Source organism: Furipterus horrens, unplaced genomic scaffold, assembly GCF_987537825.1.
Source record: "Furipterus horrens unplaced genomic scaffold, mFurHor1.1.pri manual_scaffold_2, whole genome shotgun sequence".
In the NCBI taxonomy this organism is placed as follows: domain Eukaryota; kingdom Metazoa; phylum Chordata; class Mammalia; order Chiroptera; family Furipteridae; genus Furipterus; species Furipterus horrens.
Genome location: NW_028327172.1, coordinates 27167870 through 27187989, shown reverse-complemented (window position 1 = coordinate 27187989; position 20120 = coordinate 27167870). Strand labels below are relative to the sequence as shown.

The window sequence follows — 20120 nt, the reverse complement described above, 5'->3', positions numbered from 1 at the left end:
CAGAAAAGTAATGTAGCTGGACCAAAGTGACATACATATAATGTGTGTGTGTGTGTCTGTGTGTGTGTGTGTGTGTGTGTGAGTGTGAGTGTGAGTGTGTGGATGTGGTGGCAGAGACAAGGGGAGGTTGAGGAGCTCTTACTCTATTTTCTGTCTTTAAATTTAGTGTTCTTTTTTCTCCTTAATACCACTTGGAAATTAAGTTTTAAAACAGTCACATCAGGGGAAAATGCTTCCTTGTCTTCCAGAAATAGATTTTGTCAGTAATCAGTAATAAGAATATAAATATCCTTCTAGATTCTGGAATGTGCTTTAAATGACTTTAAGACTATGAATATTTCATCATCATAATTGTCATGGTCATCATCATCATTGTGGTATTAATGATAAACACACATATATATATAACTTTCTGCGTATCACACATTGTTTAAATATCTTATACACATGTTATGTATACATATGAAGTATATATAAACATAATTTCATATATAAACATGTTATGTGTTTATATATAACATAGTAATGTGTATATATATATTTCTATTTATATATATTTTAATCCCTTACATTCAGCCCTATAAAAAATTAGATAGCATGATTATGTCCATATCAAAGTATAAGTCAATCAACTAATATTTCCTAGTCCTTAAGAAACTTGAGGTGGAACAGTGGCTAATTACCCACTCTGAGGTCAGTAGTGCACATGTTTGACACCTGTGTGACACTTACTTATAGCCAGCATGAACAATAAGAATAAAAATATTTGTACATAAATACAAGCAGTTCTTACCACTGATTCATATATATTTATAAACTCTACATATCTTTAGTTTCCTGCAATGAGCTATTATACATCTATAATTCATCAAAACTTCTTTGGACTTAATTATATCTTTGATTTCCATGAGTTTTTGGTGATTGAAGTTTACAGGGCCCCATATAAGGAAGCTGATCATCTGTCTATGTTATGGTTGGCATAATATAGCAGAACAAAGCGATGACTGTTCTGTCTGAAGTTGTCCTGGGTGAAATTTTCAAAGTTGTCCTCTCCCCTAGTCTGCAGTGTCTGCCTCTATGGATGTTTAATTCTTAGTTAGACTGTATTACTACTGTGTCTTTACATCTATTTTCTGTATGCTTGATGCTTTTGGATACTTCTGTGGTTCTTTCCAGATCCTCAGGGAAAAAGTACTTGCCAATGCCATCATGATTTAAATACCTATGTTCTTTTAACTATGTTTTGTCTTCCATTTATCTACTTATCATTTTTATCTTCCATGAATTATTGTTATTCTAGTCCTAAAGTGTTGTTACATGATGAAGACATGACATTCCTTTAGAATGTAAGTACCTCCATGCAATTATATAATCACCTCTTAACAAAAAATTATTTTATTTTTTCAAAATTGTTTTGCCAGTTCTCCCAGTTATATTAAAATAAGCCAGTATGAATAAGCATAAAACTGAACCAATGAAGTACATATTTAAACAACATAAATATAATTCACATGAATACTGATATAATTACTTTAAAGTGGTGGTAAATATACAATGCTAAAACCAAAGAATTCAAGCCATTTGGTTTTTCATCTATTTTTCCATTTAAAGTGGGTATATCCCACTGATAGTTATATAACTCCCAGTTACCAAAAATGAAGATAAGCTGCATTTTATGATTGTTCATTGCATTTCACATTAAAATAAATATCTTTCCACAAATATTTTTTTTGTATCATGTCTCCCTGATAGCCGATGACCATAAATCTATTCTGCTGAAGTATAACTAAGCAATAAGATAATGAAATGTTGTGATTTTCTAAGAATAACAGATTTTAAAGTCTCATACAACCCCAAACAAATGGTAAATTTTCAAAAATGTATTACACTATCCATGAGTAGCCAGAAGAGTAAACATAAAACCTTTATTAAAACTATACAATATCCCCTTAAATCACACACATGTACACATACATGCAATCACTACATTTTTAAGAATATTTGACTATATTTATCTTTTCAGATATGTCCTGGGACTCAGAAGTGACTGATCACTCTGACAAAATCCTAGTTGTATTTTAACATCAGCATAAATAAACAATCTCTCTCTCTCTCTCTCTCTCTCTCTCTCTCTCTCTCTCTCTCTCTCTCTCTCTCTCTCTCTCTTTTTGGCAGGAGTGGTTTAGTGTTTTATGATGTGGGCTTTGGGATAATTATTTCTTTGTCTCCGGAAAATGAAGAGCATGACTTCTAAGGATATACAAAAAATTCCAGAGAATAAACTGTGTTTTTAATCTTGAGTTAGAAAATAAGCATCTAGCTAATTGCAGCCCAGAAGACCATCTCTTATCAGATATTAAAGACTGGCCATTGTGTAAAAAGATGTTTGTTCAGTTAGAAGGAAATTGAGGTCCTAATTTCTTGAGATGCTGAGAACTATGGCCATCTATCACATGACTAATGACAGTTATAATGCTACCATTATCAACTATTTGTATTTATTAGATATTGACTCTGTGCCCAGCTCTCTGACATCCCTATGAGAAATGCAAAGTATTTGGAAGGTTCAATGTCTACTTTAAATATGCTCTCTAAATCTAGTTATAAAAAGAAATCCATATATGTGATCAAAATACCTCATCTTGCTATTCTTATTCAGGGTAGGAACATATCAGCTGGGAGGATGGTGCTTTAGCAAGGTAGTTCCCAAAGCCAAAGTGTAGAACAGAAGCACTTACATTAGAATCATCAGGATCCTTGCAATGCATTAAGATTTCAGGTTCCCATCCCAGCCCCTTTATGGGGGAGCTCTGTGGATATAATCCAGAAATCTAGATTTTAGAAGTTTCTCGAGTTATGTACATATGCACTATTTGAAAACTGATGTTTTTATCAATGGTCATAATAGGTTCATTGGCAAGAGCTCTGTCCAATGATCTTATGATGTTTATTTCAAGATAATTTCAATAGTTTATTTTTTATTGTATTTTTCCATTACCATTTAACCCCATTATACCCTCTTTCACCTCCCCTCACCCCTGCAATCATCACACAGTTGATCGTGGCCATGAGTTCTTTTTCTTTTTTGCTTGATCCCTCCACAGCTCAACCTCCCTCAGAGCTGTCGGCTTGCTATCTATGAATCTGTCTCTATTTTGCTCGTTTGCTCAGTTTGTTCATTAGATTCCACATATGACTGAAATTATATGGTATTTGTTTTTCTCTGACTGACTTATTTTACTTAACATAATGCTCTTCGGGTCCACTCATACTGTCACAAAGGGTAAAATGCTCCTCCTTTTTATGACTGGGTAGCATTCCACTGCGTAAATGTACCATAGTTGTTTTATTTATCTATTTGTTTGTTTATTTATTTTTAGAGAGAGGGGAAAGGAGAAAGAGAGGGAGAGAAACATCACTGTGTGGTTGCCTCTCACTTGCACCCCCAACTGGGGACCTGATGTGCAACCTAGTCATGTGCCCTGACTGGGAATCAACCAGCGACACTTGGCTCGCAGGCCGATGCTCAATCCGCTGAGCCACAGCAACCAGGTGTATCATAGTTGTTTTATGTGCTCATTTGTTGATGGACACTTGGCTGCTTCCAAATCTTGACTATTATAAATAATGATGCAATGAACATAGGGTTTCATATATTCTTTCCAATTTGTGCTTTGGTTTTCTTTGGATAAATTCCCAGAAATGTAATCAGTGGTTCATAAGGCAGTTCCACTTTATATATATATATATAACTCTATAGTGCTCTCTTTTCACAGTGGCTGCACCAATCTGCATCCTCGCCACCAATGCAGAAGTGTTTCTCTTTCTCCACATCCTTGTCAGCACTTGTAATTTGCTGATTTATTGATGATGGTCATTCTGACTAGAAGTTCCTCATGTTATGTACATATACATTAACTTTTGGGAACCGATGTTTTTCTCAATGGCAAGTTCATTGGCAAGGGCTCCCTATAATGATCTTCCCATTATGACATTTTATTCGGATAATTTTGATGACAGTAATCTATAACCCACTGTAGTTCTATGTCAGTGGGCTTTTGTATAGTGGTTATTGATCCATTTATATACTTGACAAAGTGTTTTCCTATTGTTCTTATACTTACATATTACCCTTAGATGAATTCAGATTCAAACACTTTTAAATATTTTTATATTTTTTAAATTTATTGGGGTGACATCAGTTAATAAAATTATATAGGTTTCAGTCAAACCCTTCTAAAAAGCCCTCCTTCTTACATTTAATATAAAACTTCTAATATTCTCTGTACTGGATGCCAAGAACACCCATTTCTATGTCATTGATATCCATATAAAATGTTTATTTTCAATATTTAATCTTACATCTAAGTGTTTTAGTTGTTAGATATTGGGTGTAGATTTAATTGGAATTTTATTAAATAGAAAATAAACTCCCAAGGATCCATGATACATTATACTTCTCTTCTATTCCACAGAGAGGGACCAGTTAAGAGCTCTGTGAACAAAAGGAGCTGAACTACTTGTTCTTAAAATTATTTTACAAAGATTGACCAATTGACAGAAACCTTCACTTCCTTTGTGGGATTTTTAAATATAACTTTGATTTCTTAATGGATCTGCCTAGGGGCCTTCAACTCATTCTGTCTCAAGAAGAGCAATCTAGATTCATATAATATGCATAACATAGGCTGCTTTGGCAAAATGAAAAGTTAATGCTAATGTGATATTATAAAATGAAATAACCTCAACAACCATAATTTTGTTACCTGCCTGCTGAAAATATTATACTAGATGTTGAGTGTATAATCAGAATCATGAATTAAAGAATGGCCTTTCTGATAACATACAAGAGAGCATTAATGGAAGTATTGATAAGTGGTCATTGCATTACTACATAATACCTGATGAAGTTCACTAACTGGGTAGACATAGAGATAGAGAATAACCCCTGGTATCTTGGCATATCCAGTACTTTATATAAGAAAATCAAGACTTGTGGTTAAGTAGAATTAGATTCTCAGGTTGGCATGATTAAATATAGCCACATTCTTTATTCATAAAACTCCTTATGGGAAGCAATTGACAAAGAGCGCTCTTTTAAGAAATGAGAGGTTTTCATCTAAAGTATGAAATCAGGTATGCTACCAATTATTTTTAGCCAACTATAGAAAATGTACTTTACTGTAACCTACAAGTATTATTCTCTTTTAAAGTACAATAGATTTAAGATTCTCTTGTAATTAATCAACCTCACTTTAAATCCAATTTTTTTAAGTGAGAGACAAAATAGTGGAGTGTAGATACACACTGAAATTAGTCAAACCCTGAATATATGAAATATGTCCATGTTTAAAGGTGGATCGCAAGATGTCGATTCAACACGGGAGGAGACAGATACCGTGTCACTCCCGAGTCGGACTGCACAACCATTCTCGGCGGTGCAGATAGACTCTTAAGAAGCTACACCATCGTCTCTCGAGACGGACGGCTGCCGACAAAAAAAAGGTGGAAACAAAATCGGAAATCATTATTTTAGTTATATCAGTAAGAAAATAGAAGTTAATGAGTAAAGTATTCTGGAAAAAAGTTGACATTTTGTTTCAAATGGATTTCAAATCGTACATAGTCATAGATTCGGAAATTCTGCTTCTATGAATTTGTTTCAGATAAAATCAGGTAAGTACACTGAACTAATGGAGCAAAAATGTTCATTGCAGTGTTGCTTTTAATAGAGAAAATAGAAAACAATGTAAGAATCCAACAACATTGTATTCAGTAAATAATTAAACTATATCATACTTTCCCTAAAAAGCATGTTTTAAAGATTGATATTATGGAACATTTAACTAGTACTGAAAAATATTTAGGGCATAACATTAAGAGAAGCAGAAAAAAATTATTGCAGACATACATTTTTGTGTGTGTGTAGGTGTTTATAATTGTGCAAGAGATTTGTGCAAGAGAAAAAAATACAAGAAAAACATATAGCAAAACGCTAAAAGCTATTAGTTCAAGGAACAGGATTACACTAAAACTTACCTTTTATTTCTTGCTACTTTCCAAATTTTCTTGATTTATCATGTATTACTTCTGCAATGAGAAAAATCAATTATATTAAAGAAATTTTACCTTTTATATACTTAAGAAACACAAGAATCAACTTACATGAATACAGACATAGAAGAAAGTAAGTTGATAATCTTAGATTTAATGTTTTCATTTTCTACTATTCAAAAGTAAATCCAAAAGTCTGTGACAATTATTAATTTTTATATTTCTGGGCTATACATTTAACTGAACATTTATTCCTTGATACAGAAGTGGGAGTTGCCTACCTAGGCATGGCTTCTCAAATAATCCACTATTCCCCACTAAATAAAACTTGTTATTCTGTGTAGAGAGCAAGAGGAGTAGTTGCTTAGACCCTAGAATAAAACTTGAGTTCAGAGGTTTTGTGACTTCAGAAAATTCAACAAATCTCTATATTTTTCTATTTTGCTATATGTGCTAAAGGTGTAAAGTTTATACCTCAATGTAGTTAAAAATATTAAATAAACCCTGGCCAAGTAGCTCAGTCGATTGGAGCATCAGTATACCAAAATTGTGGATTCAATCCCTGGTCAGGTCACATTAAAGAATCAATCAATAAATGACTAAATAAGTGGAGAAGTGGAGCAGCAAATCAGTCTCTCTCTCTCTCTCAAATCAATACATTAGAAAATTAAAAGAATATTAAGTGACATAATACCCTCAAGAGGCATTTAGCACAATACATATAATAATAAGTAGGAATACAGTTATGCCAAATGCTTATATAGAGTAGATTACATACAACAATGGTGCTCTAGAATGTGAAGGCTACCATGTTTTAAGGAGTAATCCAAATGACATATCCAAATTAGTCCAAATTTCAGAACATATATATCCTAAGGCAAGGGAAATAAAGAAAAGAATGAACAAATTGGACTACATGAAACTAAAGAGTTTCTGCTCAGCAAAAGAAAACATCAGAAAGATGAAAAGGGAACCAACCCTGTGGGAAAATATATTTGCCAATGATACCTCAGACAAGTGATTAATCTCCAAAGTATATAAAATATATAAATAATTTATACAACTCAACACCAAGAAGACAAACCAATATAATATAATAAAGGCCATATACAAGAAACCTGAAGCCAACATCATACTCAATTGGCAACAACTGAACGCATTCCCCCTGAGGTCAGGAACAAGACAAGGATATCCACTCTCCCCACTCCTATTCAACATAGTCTTAGAAGTTCTAGCCACAGCAGTCAGATAAGAAAGAGAAATAAAAAGCATCTAAATTAGAAAAGAGGAAGTAAACTGTCATTATTTGCAGATGACATGATAGTGTACATAGAAAACCCTATAGACTCCATGAAAAAAAACTACTCAACCTAATAAGTGAATTTGGCAAAATAGCAGGGTACAGAGTTAATATTCAGAAACTGAAGGCATTTCTGTTCACCGACAATAAAATATCAGAGACAGAAACTAGAAAAAAAAATCCCATTTACTATAGCAACAAGAAAAATAAAGTAACTAGGAATAAATTTAAATAAGGGGGTAAAGGCCTGTACTCAGAAAACTACATAATGCTGAAGAAAGAAATTAAGGAAGATACAAATAAGTGGAAGCATATATCATGTTCATGGATGGGAAGAATCAGCATCATTAAAATGTCTATACTACCCAAAGCAATTTATAGATACAATGAAATCCTTATTAAAATACCAATGACACATTTTACAGAACTAGAACAGATACTTCAAAAATTTATATGAAACCAAAAAAGACCCCAAATAGCCACAGCAATCTTGAGGAAGAAGAACACAGTAGGAGGAATCACAATACCAGACATCAAATTATACTACAAAGCCACTGTAATCAAAACAGCATAGTACTGACATAAGAACAGACATATAGATCAATGGAACAGAATAGAGAGCCCAGAAATAAACCCAGGTCTATATGGTCAACTAGTATTTGACAAAGGGAGAAGGAATCTTAAATGGAGTGAAAAGAGCCTCTTCAATAAATGGTGTTGGGAGAACTGGACAGGGACATGCAAACAAATGAAACTAGACCAACAACTTACACCATACACTAGAATAAATTCAAGATGGATCAAAGGCTTAAATGTAAGCTGTGACACCATAAAAGTCCTAGAGGAAAAGATAGGCAGGAAAATTTCAGATACTCCACGTAGCAATATTTTCACTGATATATATCTATTTCATCTAGGTTGTCAAATTTCTTGTGATACAGTTGTTCATAATAATTTGTTAGAATCTTTGTATTTCTTTTTTTAAATAATTTATTTATTTGTTTGTTTATTTATTTTTATTTATTTATTTTTAGCGAGAGGGGAAAGGAGAAAGAGAGGGAGAAAAACATCACAGTGTGGTTGTCTCTCACCCGCGTCCCCAACTGGGAACCTGAAATGCAACCTAGTCATGTGCCCTGACTGGGAATTGAACCAATGACACTTGGTTCTCAGGCCGACGCTCAATCCACTGAGCCACAGAAGCCAGGGATACAATCTTTGTATTTCTATGGTATTGGTTGTGATTTCTCCTTTCTCATTTCTGATTTTATTAATTTGGGGTCCTCTTTTTTTCTTGATGAGCCTGGTTAAAGGCTTATCAATTTTGTTTATCTTTTCAAAGAACCAGCTCTTGGTTTTATTAATCTTTTGAATTGTTTCTTTAGTCTCTATGTAATTTCATTCTGCTCTGCTCTTGATGATTTCCTTTCTTTTACTCATACTGGGCTTTGTTTGTTGTTGTTCCTCTAGTTCTTGTAGCTGTAGAATTAGATTTTTTAATTAGAGATTCTTCTATACTTTTTAGGTAGGCCTGTATTGCTATGAACTTTCCTCTCAAGACTGCTTTCACTGTATCCCATAGGTTTTGGGTTGTTGTGTATTCATTATCATTTGTTTCCAAAACTTTTTGATTTCTTCCTTGATGTCATTGTTAACCTATTCATTATTTAATAGCATGTTATTCATTCTCCATGAGCTTGAATGTTTTTGAGTTTTTTCCTTGAGGTTTATTTCCAATTTCAAGCCATTATGATCTGAGAAGATGCTTGATATAATTTCAATTTTCTTAAATTTGTTGAGGTTTGTTTTGTGTCCTATAATGTGGCCTATCTTTGAAAATGTTCCATGTGCACTTGAGAAGAATGTATATTTTGCTTCTTTGAGGTGGAAAGTTCTATATATACCAACTAAGTCAATTTGATCTAGACTGTTGTTGAATGCCTCCATATCCTTGGGGTTTCTTTGCTTCGAAGATCTGTCCATTGTTGACAATGGGGTATTAAAGTCCCCTACTATGAGTGTGTTGCTGTCTGTATTCTTCCTGAAGTTTTTCAAAATTTTTCTTACATATTTGGGTGCTCCTATGTTGGGTGCATATATGTTTACAAGGGTTATACCTTCCTGATGGATTTTTCCCTTAAGTATTATGAAATGGCCTTCTTTGTCTCTTTTTATGGCCTTTGCTGTGAAATCTGTTTTGTTTGATATGAGTATTGCTAACCCAGCTTTTATTTCATGTCCATTTGCTTGAAATATTTTTTCCATCCCTTCACTTTCAGTCTGTGTAGATGTTTTGTTCTGAGGTGTGTTTCTTGTAGACAGCATATATGTGTGTCATGCTTTCTAATCCATTCAGCTACCCTGTGTCTTCTGATTGGTGTGTTCAATCCACTTATGCTTGATGTTATTATTGATAGTTACTTATTCATTGTCATTTCCCCCCTTTGTACTTGTGTTCCTCTCTGTTTCTCTCTGTTTCTTCATCTTCTAAAAGCAGACATTTTAGCATATCTTGCAATGCTGGTTTGGTGGAGATGTATTCTTTTAGCCTTCTTTTGTCTGGGAAACTCCTTATTTCACCTTCCATTTTGAATGAGAGCCTTGCTGGGTAGACTATTCTTGGTTGTAGACTTTTGTTTTTCATTGCTTGGAATATTTTTTGCCATTACCTTCTGGTTTGTAGTGTTTCTGTTGAGAAATCCAATGATAGCCTTATTGGAGCTCCCTTGTATGTTATTAGCTGTTTCTGTCTTGCTGCTTTTAGGATTCTCTCTTTATCTTTGAATGTTGGCATTTTAATTATGATGTGTCTTGAAGTGGGCCTATTGGGGTTCATCTTCATTGGAACCCTCTGTGCTTCCTGGACTTGCATGACTATTTCTCTCATCAAGTTAGAAAAATTTTCTATCATTAGTTTTTCAAACAGGTTTTCTATCCCTTGCTCCTCTTCTTCTCCTTCTCGTATTCCTGTGATATAGATATTATTACATTTCATGTTGTCCTGCCAGTCTCTTAAAACCTCTTCATTCTTTTTCAGTCTTTTTTCATTTTGTTGCACTGTCTGGGAAATTTTTTCTATGTTGTCCTCCAGCTCACTAATCCAATCTTCTGCTTACTCTAGCCTGCTTTTAATATCTTCTACTGTGTTCTTCAACTCAGAAATTGTATTCTTCATTTCCTCTGGGCTCTTACTGATAGTTTCTATGTCGTTTTTCATGCTGGTGTAATTCTCAGTAAGTTCCTTGTAGTTTCCCTGGAGTTCTTTGTAGTTTTCTTTGAGCTCACTGATCTCATTGAGTTTCTCTATAATCCATGTTTTGAATTCCATGTCTGATACTTTGCTTTCCTCTATTTCACTTAGTACTCTTTCTGGGGATATCTCCTTTCCTTTCGATGGGGGATTGTTTCCCCATCTCCCCATTTTAGTGACCCTTCTTGTTTGTTTCTGCTTCTTAGATTGATCTGCACTTCCTAGATCTGCCCCTGGTGGCGTCAGATTTTGTACCAGTCTGAGTCTAGACAGCCTGTTGGATATTACCAGAGATCTACTGCCTTTGTCTGTCTCCTTTAATTGTTAATCTATTTAATCTGTGATCACCTGTCAGGCTTAAGCACTGAGGGTGGGGCAGATTAATTCTTGTAGGTGGGGCTTTTGCTTCCCCTCAGGCTGATGCTACTTGGAGGGAAATGGTCTGCCTGCAGTATGGGGAATGAGTCAGCACTGGGGCCCGGTTGGCTGCTCCCTCAGTTCTTTCCTCAAAGCCACCGCCCCAAATTCTCTCCCAGCACCTCTAGTCCTCTCTGCTTTCCCTCTGCTTGAACCCAGGGTAAGTGAGTGCCAAAATATTTTTGTATGTGATCCACTTAAGAGCTCTTTTTCTCCAGCTGTTTCTTTCAGGTCAGCAAAAAACCCTGTAGCTTTTCGCTTTTCACAGCTGGATGCTATTTTACTTTCCACTCTATTGCTGTAGGCTGCGAAGCCCAGCTGGGGGGGTTAGACCCTGCCCTTCTGAGGGGAAACCCCCAGCTGCTGAGATGTTTCTCAGTCTCTTCAGCTGCCACCCGTGGGAGCCCAGCCAGCCCTTTCACATCTTCACACTTCCTACCTGTCATGTTGTGTTGAAGGGGCCTTTTCTGTCTCTCTGTGGTTATAAGACTTCTCTCCAGCTAGTGCTCAGTTGGTAATTCCAGATGATTTCTCCACAATTAAGTTGTAAATCCAGATTTGTCCTGGGAGGAGGTTACTGTAGCTTCCACTTACTCCTCCACATCTTGGATCATCTCTGGCAAATAATCTTACCAATTTTTAATTAAAAGAGTATTTTTCCAGAAATTAAAATAAATCATATAATTATAAAAGTACTTATGAATTATAAAAGTGATTATAAAATTGATAAATTAATAATATTTATATTCATTTTTATAATAAAATGCTCAACTTCAAGGAAAATTTCTGCTTGCCTAGAGATATCTGTGGGCATTCACTAGTCTCTGTCAAGATAGAAAGCTAGGGGATAGTTTGTGAGGCACTGGAAAGCAAACCCAAAGGTGTTGACTACATAAGAACCTTGGTTTCTGTCAGCTGCTTGGTGTTGATATCCAATGATGACAGTGGGTGCTCATTGCATTTGATAAGATCAGTGGTTTACCTTAGATACAGGAGACCATGTTATTTTTAAGTACTGGCATCATGAAGCAGTCTTCTCTCCTCAAGATATTGTGGGTTTTCAGAGGCAGTTGGGAATTTTACTTTACTTCATTAAGAGTTGGGTAAGGGAAATGAGATTTTCTTGTATGTTAGAAACCAAAATTTCTATTGTCTTCCCACTGCAGATAAAAGTAGACAGTAGAAAGTCTTTCTTGTGTCCATCCTTAAATGAGTATTCAAAACTTTAGAAATGAGGTACCTTCTCTGAATTTTGAATGGTGCATTAAATAAGGAGGCAGATATATTAGTGACAATCATATGTTAACTTGACTACATTGAACTCGTAGGTCCATAAATTTCTCTTACATAAGAATAAGAGAGCAAGATCAAGAATCATGAATAGCTTGTCTAAGATAGCACAAATAATTAGATGTAGAAGTCAGCCTATTTTATGTATCTCGCATAGTCAGGCTCTCATGTGTCTTCTTACTCCCAGTGGTCATCATGATAAGAGCATGGCAGATAGCTTCAGCTATGACTCAGATACATGGTAGATTTTTAGAACTTGTGAAATTTACTTTATACTTCTCTGCCTACTTGTAGTGGCATATCCACTTTGCAGAGTAGACTATGGAATTGAGAAATGTTTAAAAATCCCTTGTGCATATAAGGAGTTTAGAATACATATTTAATGCATATGAAATATTTCGCCATGTCGCATTTCCAGTACTCTGCCTATTTATATCACTTCCTTGTGGCTTCTCCACCTAACTATGAGTTTCTATGAAGACAGAATGTAATGAATCTGAAAAATCAAACATTTTCTACAAATACTCATATCAGTGCGAGTGTCCTAATTCTTGACTTTTAGACCAAACTCCCTTGCAAGTGATTTGTGATTAATTCCAAAAAACAGAGATCTGGGAATATTAGCCTAAACATCATTAGTGATTAAAGAATCCTGGTCTCATCATTTGTTGCTTTATTTTACATTAACATTGAAGAACTTATCTTTCTTCTTTCTCTGTCCTGCAGATGTTTTCTTCTGACTTCTTATCTGATTCCATAGTAGATAAGCACAATTCAGTGTTTCATAGTTCTTCCTTCCCATTAAGTATTTGGTTTCAGTCACTGAAATTTCAGAATTTAGGCTCCATTTCCAAGGCCACATGGAGAAAATTCTCAAAGTAAAACTATTTAAATAAGTGGTTAATTCTGTAGCAGAGCCATGAGAGTGAGTTTCAAAAATCCTCTGACTTCTACATAATGCTACATATTTCATAATTGTTAATGGACACTCATAACTAAAGAGGGCTTGGTCATCTTTTCATCTTATTTTGCCTTAAAAATCAAACACAATAATTCTCAACAATTTAACTCCTATGTTTATTATAGGGATTCTCTAAAAAATTAATTTTTAAAAAGTAGAGTTTTTTCACTCCATAAAAAATGACCATTTCATCACAGGAAAATTGTGAGGAATATAAGTAGAATTAATGTAATTTTTAGTATAAAATTGTTTATTTTCCATGGGTCAACAATATAGATAATGTGAGACATTGTACAAAGGTATGAATTAATTAAAAGTAGAGTCAAACATGGTATCTACTCTTAAAATTAGAAAAGAAATCATACATTACATTAATACTTACTGAGTATATGATGTACTTTGATACAGCTGCATTAATGTGTGTGTCTGTGTGTGTGTCTGTGTGTGTGTGTGTGTGTGTGTGTGTCTGTACTGCCTGGGCTGGTAGCAACCCGATTCTCCCCAAAATCCCAGACGCCACTGGCATCCCTTGCCTTGTTCTCATTCATTGGTGTCCAGCACTAGTTAGGGCCATCCTTTCAGATTTAGGCCAAAGTTCTCATTTTACCCTGGACATGGTCAATATTAGGATCTTCAGTAGTCAACAGTTACACAGAAGACAACCAAGAACAAAAGAAGAGCCTACGTGGAGGATTTTGCAATATAGTGACTGTGTGAATGTGTCATGTCAGTTTAGTCTTTAGTTTCCTGAAATTTAGTTAGAGATGAATCTCTTCTAGGGCTTGTATTCTACACTCCCATCTTAGTTTTCTCCTACTGTTTCTTTCCAATTTACATGCTTCTGGGTCCTACCTTGGTCACTGTTTTAATGCTTATACACACTAGACTCATTAGACCCCATAAATATCACATCCTGTTCTGCATCTTCTGCCCACATGTTATCTGACTCAGGCCCACCTATTGGAGCATAACTCCAGCATCTGTACTGCTGAAGACCCTCAGCAGTATATGGTAGCCAACAAAAATGATTGAGAATATGCACCTCCTTCTATCTCCCAGCTCCAGTCAGGCAAGAGCTGTGAAGCAGTGTTCTTCCCTCTTCCAATATAAGTGGCGAATGTTGAAGAATGATAAAAGCTTTGGGCTGGGCTCTGAAAAGTCAAAGCAGAAATTTAATATTATACCTCAATCACATGATGAATTAATTTCGCCAAGCTATCCTGGAAAACTAACACTGTGTATTATATCATTTCTTAGAAGAAAGGTATTTTATCTTCCACTCAGTGGACTTCAGAATTTAGCTCTGTAATTTGAACTGATCACTCAAGGGAAAAATGAGGTGACCATTCATTATGGCACATGCCAAAGGAAAAATCGATGATAAGGGATATGTGTTCTAGACTTTCAGAAGACTGATCAATATGTCCCAAAGAGAACAGAAAAGAAAATAAATTTTAAAGCGATACAGACTTTTTAAGAGAAAGGAGAAAGGAATTCCTGGGGTTACCTAGATTGACCACAGAACTATGTATGCATGTTTGCTAGTTTATTTTTTGCCATCCCTTATGTACACACCTCTTGCTTCCAGTATGAATATTCAAGATTTCTTTTGGAGAATGAACGTTTTTCCTACTCTTTGAAATTATAGTTTATACCCTTAATTTAAGCTGTGACTGAAGTCAGGCTTCCTTTTAGGTACTTCAGTTATTGGACCAATGGATTCTGTATTGGTTATTTCTCATTTGATTTGACTCTTCTATTACTTATAACAGGAAAAGCTCAATAGTAGATGTGGTGATAAATTTCCAGTTTGAGATAGAATAATGACAAGAAAAGAGCTGCTTGACTTGAGTGCTAGATGCATGTTGTAGGGTAATATAAGGTAAATGTAGACAGAAAAGCAGATCTCAAGCACAATATTAATATCAATGACCAGTATGACTGATAGACATCTTACCATTAGTAGGAGCCCCATTTTAGCTTTCCCCTTTTTTTCTAATCAAGGCCTGATAACATCAGACTAGGCCCTCAGCCAAACTATCATTCTTAACTCAGGGAAGTCTAACAAACTTTGGCCTTAACCTCTGTTCTCAAAATCCCTGACTCTATGTTCTTTTGCAGCTAAAACATGAACACTAAACCTCATATAGAAGTTTTATGTGTCCCCACGGCAACACTACAATTTTCTCTTCCTCCCGCTAAAGAGATTTTATTTCATCGTGAGGAGGAGGAGGAAGTGGCTAATCTTAGGCTGTTTACAGAAACTCCTCCAGGGGACTCAGACTAGCCGAGCCTGTCTGATCCAGTTCTATTTCAGGGTGAAATCCATAAGGGTGGAATTCCTGTTGTTTATTTCATGCAGCATGGGACATAAGCAAAAATGTATACTTGCATAACCACGAGGTGATGTCATATTTAACCATGTGGTAAGTAACTGGGCTGAAGAGTCTTCCCTACTCTAAGAATTTGTGGCTATAGAGTTACTACTGATGCTGACTTCTCATGTTTCTGTATTTCCAGGGTAACATGTGGGCAAGTCTTTCTTATATGAGGAAACTGGTTTCTTTTTTTGGTAAATACACATCTTGGCTGTTGTGGTGTGTAATAATTATAAGAGAGAATGCGTTCTTCTTATGAAAACTTTTAGCCATGTTTCTTTTAAGAAACCTTTGCTACATTCTACCCATGATGTTGGTAGATAAGACCATATTCTACGTGGGTTTGTCTGACCATAGAGTATCTTAGTGTTTCAGAAGGAAGACTAAGATTGTTCAATCAGAGTGGACTTTAGGACTTTTGTTAGAAATGCTGGGCTTACCTTCTGGGCTTGGAGAAAGGATGAGGAGAGAGCTTGGTATCGGCAGGGAATGTCTGTGCAGCCAAATGGTGGTGAAAACCCAGAGGAAGCAGAACAAAGCGATAGATCGTTCTGTAGTGCTTGAGTACAAACCAGGCTCTAACTGAAGCTCGACTGAACAGAGAACTCAGTTAAATTAATGCAATTTTGTTTTCTTAAACCAGTTCATATCAGGATTTATGTATAATAGCCATTTGTAGTTTGGTACTAAAGGAAGTATGTTCCCCCTCTGCTTCTTGCCTTGGAAAACTCCTTTCCTTCAAAATTCCTCTCAATAGTTTCTTCTGTGAAGCTTTTTTTTGACACAGCTTATGAGTTAGTTAGTCTACTAAAATCTTATCATATAACACAGTGTCACATTTATTTCTCTGTATTTCTCATATTGTAGACTGCTGTAATACATGTTACAATATTTCTTTAGTGTCTATTCTGTGTCACACTGTGTTAGGTTTGGGGGATTTGGTGCTAAACAAGACAAACATTGGTTGCGTTATGTGTGAACATTTGAGCTGACAGGTTATTGATCATTAATGATGTTGTGTGTTTTAGCCAAAGGAAGAACTAGGGAACTAGGGAAAATGGCTAGTAAACAAATAATTACACATATTAAATATTTTGGTAGTCACAAATGGGAAAATACAGTGTTAGGTATTATGATTCCTAGGAGCCATGATTGGCCCTTCAGCACAATAACTTTGTCTTGTTTTGGTTTGGTTTTAAATTGGTGCAAGCCATTTCTCTTTGTGTATGCAACAGGAGCATGAAAAAATTTACTAAATTAATAAATGATTCAAAGTATATTCATCTCTGAAATTTTCTTGACTAACACCACTTCACAAATATCTTGACTCTTTATTTAATATATATCCTTGCCTTAACTTATTTCTTAATTTTTGAGATTTGATGCTTGACATTCATAAGCAATACATCTTAGGTCTTGAAAGATTTCACAAATCAAAATCACAGGTGAATATTCTTTTAATCATAATGTCTCCTAAAGTCATATATAAAAAAACATGTGCCCACAGACCATGCTTGGCATGTTTTCAATTTTTACATTTTATTATATATGTTGTCAAAATATGAGATGGACTAGAGAACTCATTGAAACAGTTAAAAAATTTTTTCTTTTAATATCCTTACACACCATATTGTAGATTATGTTCACATGGTAGATCAACAATGAACTTAAAAATTCACCTTTGAGGGTATCTAAAACTATAATACCCAGACTAAGAACCAAGGGTTTGTTATTTCTTTTGGCTTTCCTTCTTCTTCTAACCCAGTATCTTCAGTTAGACTTTGATTCTGCCTTATGCCAGTACCAATATTTTTAAATGGGGCGATGCTATTTGTAACAGCATTTTAATGTCAGAATAAGCAGTTTAGCCCTCATTCTTTCAAGGAAAACCAGCTACCAAGGGAGTTAAGCAGGTCAGTGACATGATCTGAGATGTGCTGTTGATTGATAGTTCCAGAAAAACAAATACTTTCTTTGGCCTCAAAATGAAGGTGAATTATTTTAGTAAAATAATTATAACTTAGTAATAATCACAACATAGATCACACAACTATTAACTAACACTATTTGGGCATGTGTAGATAAATTCAGAGCCACATCACTGGAATAGTTTGATTTCTCTTCATTTGCCTTCCTCTACTCAATTTCTTTTTTTCCCTCTTTCTCAACATTTTTATTTTATTGATTATATTTTATTGGTTATGCTATTACAGTTGTTTTGATTTTTCCCCTTTTTCCCCCTCCATCTGAAACACCCCACTCCCTCAGGCAATCCCCCCACCATTATTCATGTCCATGGGTCATGCATATAATCTCTTGGCTACTCAATTTCCTATACTGTACTTTACACCCCCATGGCTATCCTGTAACTACCTATTAGTACTTCTTAATCCCTTCACCTCTTCAACACTTTCAAATAAACTTTTTAGAACAGATTTAGGTTTACAGAACAATTCAGGAAATAATACAGATCGTTCCCATACATACCACACCTAGTTTTCTCTATTATATTTTGCATTAGTGTGGTGCATTTATATAATTAATAATTAATAAACCAATACTGATATATTTTTATTAAGTGAATTCCATACTGTATTCAGATCTCCTTAGTTCTTACCTGTAGTCCTTTTGTTGCTTCAGAATCTCATCCAGTAAATCACATTAGTTGTATATATTTGTCATGTTTCCTGAGGCTCCCCTTGGCTATGACAATTTTTAAAACTTTCTTTGTTTTTGATGAACTTAACAATTTTGAGTACTGGTCAAGTATTTTGTAGAAAATTCCTGATTTTGTGTTTAGGCTGGGATTATGAGTTTTAGGGAGAAAGACCACAGAGTTAAAATGCCATTTTCATTACTTCCTATCAAAAAGTTATACTATGAACATGACTTATCACTGCTGAAATTAACATTTATCACCTGGCTGAAGTAGTGTTTGTCAGGTTTCTACATTGTAAATGTTTTCATCTCCCTCCCATACTATAATCATTAGAAGGAACTCATAATGAACAGTCCACACTTAGGAAGTAGGGAGTTATATGCTTCACTTTCTTGAGGGAGTAACATCTAGATAAATTATTTTAGTTCTGCATATGAGTTTTGTCCATTTCCCCCCATTTGTTTTAGACATTATTGGTTTTTATCAGAATGGACACATGATACCCACTTTATACTTTGGATTTTAATACAATATTATTTTATTAACTTTTTTTGCTCAAATTCAAATGGCATTGGCCTTTGAGGATGTTTCCGTTGTCTCCTGTGTAACTTTGATGAACCACTATTATTGTGACTCATTTTTCTCTTTATGACACATTCCTTACTTTTGAACAATAGAAGATGTTTCAGGCTCACTTATATATTTTTCCCCAGTCCTATAGTGAGCCATTAAGCTCTTTATTTACAAACTGATTCTTTTTATTAAACAAGTATTAGAAACTGAGATATGACAATTAGGTATGCTTATTAGTTCTACAGTACCATTAGCTTCAGTCTCTCTCACCTGAAAGAACAATGAAATGCATGTATGCATAATAACTTACATATAATTATTTATATGTGCAACTATATCTATATTAAGCTAAACATGAGTTGATATCTGACTCCAACTCATTACCACATGGATCATTATATCCTCCTCCTTCATTTATCAATAACATCCTATTCTCAACAATGTAAAATCCTACTCACTTGTTCATTTACTTATTTTCATGTCAGTAAGCATGTGTAGTGGTATCGTAATTGTTGACCCATACCCCCACCAGCGTCAGCTTTACCAACTAGAGTTTTGTACTTAGATACAGTCTCTTGCCTTTAATCTTGCAGGTTACATTCAGTTCCAAACTTACTTGGAATAACAGATTTTGCCCCTACTCCCCTCATTTAGGTGGCTTCATACATTTGCAATCCATGCAGAAGGCTTGGTCACATTCTGCCTTCTATCCTGAAATATCCTAACCATCTAAATTACCTTTTAATTTGCATATATTTGGGTTTGCTATTTGTGTCACAAACCTTTAGGGGTTTAAACACATGTGTAGTGTCATGTATCTTTTACTGCAGCAAGGTAGATAACAGTTTCATAGCTGTAAATATCATTATGCTCCACTCATTAACATCCGCTTACCCTAACAACATGGTAAGCACTCATTTTTTTAACCATCTCTATAGTTTTTTCAATGTCGTATATGTTGGAAGCATACTGCATGCAGCCTTTTCAGATTGGCTTCTTCCATTTACCAAGATGCATTTAAGTTTTACCCACATCTTTAAGTCTGCATAGATATCATTTTATTGCTGAATGATGTACCTCTGTCTGCTTAGCCATTAAAGGGCATCTTGAGTACTTCCTGTTTGGGGAGATTTGAATAAAGCTACTATAACTTTCATGAGCAAGTTTTGTGTAGACAGACATTTTCAATCAGCTTGACAAGATCATGATTTCTGGATTGCATTGTAAGGTTATGTTTA

The 20120-nt window shown here is 34.9% G+C and overlaps 1 protein-coding gene across 1 annotated transcript in view; it reads left to right on the top strand.

Moving 5' to 3' along the window:
* Window positions 1–20120, top strand: part of ANO3 (anoctamin 3) — a 284046-nt gene that overhangs the window by 3052 nt on the left and 260874 nt on the right. The gene's annotated exons all lie outside the window — the stretch shown is intronic.